This window comes from Belonocnema kinseyi, chromosome 10 (genome assembly GCF_010883055.1).
Source record: "Belonocnema kinseyi isolate 2016_QV_RU_SX_M_011 chromosome 10, B_treatae_v1, whole genome shotgun sequence".
Classification (NCBI taxonomy): Eukaryota; Metazoa; Arthropoda; class Insecta; order Hymenoptera; family Cynipidae; genus Belonocnema; species Belonocnema kinseyi.
Genome location: NC_046666.1, coordinates 73,571,128 through 73,575,444, shown reverse-complemented (window position 1 = coordinate 73,575,444; position 4,317 = coordinate 73,571,128).

The window sequence follows — 4,317 nt, the reverse complement described above, 5'->3', positions numbered from 1 at the left end:
GTCGGAACCTAAAACTGGTAAAATCGATACTAATTCCTAAGCGCTATGCAAATAAATCAGATTTTGGTAAATTAAAACTTTTTTTAATTAAACCAAAAAAAATTGTGTGGGGACGTCCGTTAGCATGGTCGCTATCATGTCCCAAATTTTTAAGACAAAATATTGATTATGAAAGAAAAAAAGCCGTCGGAACCTAAAACTCGTTAAATCGATAATTTTCTAAGTATCACATGCCCTTAAGGGCATGCTTTTCGTGACCACGTGATCAAACTAGTCCCCGGTATTGAGCATTTTTTTATGTTCACTGTGTCCACACAGATTGAGATATCGTGTTTAAAATTTGACAGATTAAATAAAAAGTACTAAAGAACGTTTTTGTATGTCAATATGTTTATAGTATTAAAGAAAGCTTATTTTTAAATCGATGAAATAGGATATTACCATTCGAGTTATAGCACTTTGCAGATAATTTTCGGTTTGATGTATTTCGGATTTTTTGGTTCCCGTATATTGAGCACTGACACCAATTTTTGACTAAATCGTCTAAACCTTAAAAAAAATTAATGTAAGGAATAAAATTTGCACATTCGTTGCAAATCAACAAATAAGTATTTACACACACGTAACCTATCATTATTTTTGGAGCATTTTTAGTGATATCTAGGGGAAAAAAAAGAAACTTTGAACGTCGATAAAGTCAAGATCACGTGACTAAATTCAGTCATGAAATTTTTGTGTAGAATGATTTTCATTTTTATTTGGTCCTAAAAATAAAAGATAAATTTTAAATTGGAAACATAGCAACACCAGAAATGCGATAAAATTTACTCTTCGGAGTTTTCCAACCAACTTCCATAATTCTTGACGTCTTATTTTTGACGTTGAATCGATCAGCTTTTAACTATTGTTGACAGTGAACCAACCGGTCGGACTCGCCTTGTCTTTCGCCCCCGGGCGAAATCTTATTATTATTAGTTTGGTATAACTTATAATTGTTTCACAACAGTATAAAAAATCCACAAAAATATATAACCATTGGAAAATTTTAATTATTTTCTGAAGATGAATATTTCTCAAGATGGGACTTAGACGGATTCTCAAGTATCTATCACATTCTAAGATGTTCCTCGATTTTATTAAATCGAGGCTAGAGATAAAAATCCGAAATGCATCAAACCAAAAATTATCTGCAAAGTGCTATAACTCGAATGCTAATATCCAATTTCATCGATTTATAAATAAACTTTCTTTAAAACTATAAACATTGATGTATACAAAAGTTCTTTAGTGCTTTTTATTTAATCTGTCAAACTTTAAACACGATATCTCAATTCGAGTGGACACAGTGAACACCAAAAAAAAAGCTCATATCCGGGGACTAGTTTGGTGACGTGGTCACGAAGAGCATGCCCTTAAGATGGAAACTTGGAGAATCGGCTACAGACTTGGTGTTTATCGTAGGAAATATAGTATCGGTCGTTTTACGATGTCAGGATTAATTTCCACGAAAATAGCTCTAGCAAAAAATAATTTTAAAAATTTTTTATCGTTATTTTATATTTTTTTAATTGATAATATTTGAACAAAGCAAGGATTTTACGATAAAGAGATGTATTCTTGTGTACAATACTACTAGATTTTGCAATTTTCATGCTTTTGAAGCGGATTCTAATGCTTCAAACGAAAATTGTGCTTTTAATTAATTGGAGGTTACATCTGGCAGTTCCTATCGGCTTTGAAACATTTCTAGCAATGACTCCAAGTGAAGAGCCTCACAAAATCATCATGTGAGGTTCCCCATTGTGCTCCATTAGTATTCAAGGTCTTTTGTTTCAGACGTCATTCACTCAACTGACACTCTTTTTATTGACTATGTGCCGCCATACTTTTCTGTCCTGGCATACTTATCTAGCTCCCCTCACGTCCATGCATTTTTTCATACAAGCTCTAGTGTTTTGTGGCTTCCTATGTATCTTATAATTAGGACTTCATTCGCACATTATAATTATTCTTTCCGCGGCCTGTCTCTAGCTGAACTGCCATTTACTTGGCCTTGTTATACCTATTTCGTTATTCGTTCATTTTTCATTCTCTCAACATGTCCGAACCACCTTAACCGACTCCTTTCCCATGATTTATTATTGATTAATTTTTATTTAAAATACAAATTTATTCTCAACCAGTGTCTCTTCTGCACCATATGATCCTTTAAAATCCGTTAAAATCCCCTAAAATGTCTCAAAGTTACAAAATTCTTGATATTCCGTATTATACTTTGAAATATTACGAGATCCTTTTAAATCTCTGAAATACCTTTCAAATTACACCAAACTCTCGGTTTCAGTCCAGTTTCGCAGTTTGCCTTCAAATAGCCTTCGCCTGAATTCGAGGGGATCGAATCGTAAACAGTCAAGGTTAGAATGCATGAATCCATTCGATTTTTCGAAATGCTTTAAAATCTTGTATATTATACAGAAATTCTTTGAAATTCCATTTAATCTTTTGAAATCTTATGAATTCCTTAAAATCTGTGGATATACTTTGCAATCTTTTGAATTCACGTGAAATCATCAAAGGTCCTTTAAATCTCTTAAAATACTTTAAAATCTTTTGAATTCTTATGAAAATCCTTTAAATCTCCGAAATACCATTAAAACACCCTGGTAGCCTACAAAATTCGTGAAAATACTTGTATATCTCTTAAGCTGAAATCCCGTTACTTCTATTTAAATATTTCGAAAATTCTCAAAATTTTTTGTAATCCTTGGGAAACGTTCTTGATTCCTTTAAATCCCTCAAAATCCGTGGAACTCCTTCGGTATCTCTTGAATCCTGTAAAATCTGATTGAAATCCTTGAAGTCCCTAAAAATCGATTAAAACCCCTGGAAAAATTGAGATTCCTTCGCAAATTATACTGGGTAATATCTTAAAATACTTTAAATCTCTTTCAATAAAGTTTGAAAAATGTATAAAACTTTGAAATACTATGTAGTCCTTTTTGAAACGCATTAAAATCCCTTGCGATTCTTTTGAAACACGTGTAAAAAAACGCACAAAAAGACCAATTTCACGAGATTGTACTTTCATAACTGTTACGGCCATGTGACGAGTGGTTCACGTGACCAGATTCCTACCTTACCACCGATTTTTTTATTTCCCAACTTATTTTAAAAAGAAGCCCCACATCGAGTTGAATATTTAGGATAATAAATAAGAAGTGAGAAAGGTGCGTCTGGTCCTAAATTTTAATAATGATTAAAGAACCAAAAAAATTATTTACAACAAAAAACTTTTTTTAACATTATACAAATTTAGGACCAGATCCACCATTTTTAGTGCTTCTTGTTTAGTATTCCAAATTTTCAACGCGATGTGGCACTTCGTATGAAAATAAGTTACGAAATCAAAAAAGTGTTGGTAAGGTAGGAATCTGGTCATGTGATCCACTCATCACATGGCCTTAATGAAAGATTCAATGATTTTTATTATTTATTGTGTTAACTTTCAATTTTTCGTCATTAATAAAAATATTAATAACACTTACCTTCTGAACCAGATTTTTAATTGTCCTGTTGTAATATATAATTAGAAATAATAAAATTGTAAATTTTTCTATTAAATAACGGATATTCAATGAAAATATAATATCTTCCTAGATTCCTCAAATATAATTCAAGTAAAGTTGCTAAATTCATATCCGTTTCTTTTAAAATAATTGATTAAAGCAATACAAAAATGGCAGCTACCTTTTTCTAAGAATAATAAAACCTATAATATTTATATATAAAGATTATATGTTTTATATTTCGCAGAAAATGGTGGCTACCATTCTTTACATAATTTTAATAATTGCTTTATAATTAATTTTTTCTGTATACGAAGAGAAATGTCGGGAGATTAATTCACGGCACTAAAATCTCAAGCTTTTCCGTGAATTACACAGCCACACAAAAAAAAGTGTACGGATCTGGTAAGAAGACACACGTATGCCTATGGATTTTAGGGCGCTGAATTCAAATTCGGTATTAGAAATCACCCATCACGTCATGGTTGAGCCATAAGCTCAAAAAATGACGAAGAATCATGCACTGAGGCCAATAAATTTCAAAAAAATGCCAGTGATGCAAATTTTCACTTCAAAAATATGCCGACAACTGAGAAGGATCAACCCTTGTTTGATATCAACTTATTTAACCGAGGGGCTATTCACTCTATGCTAGTGGGTACCAGTGATTTCAGATTTCAAATTGATTTCAAATGATTTCATGCACTGATTCGAGTGCTGAATGGGGAACTGAATTTAATTTTTGATAGGT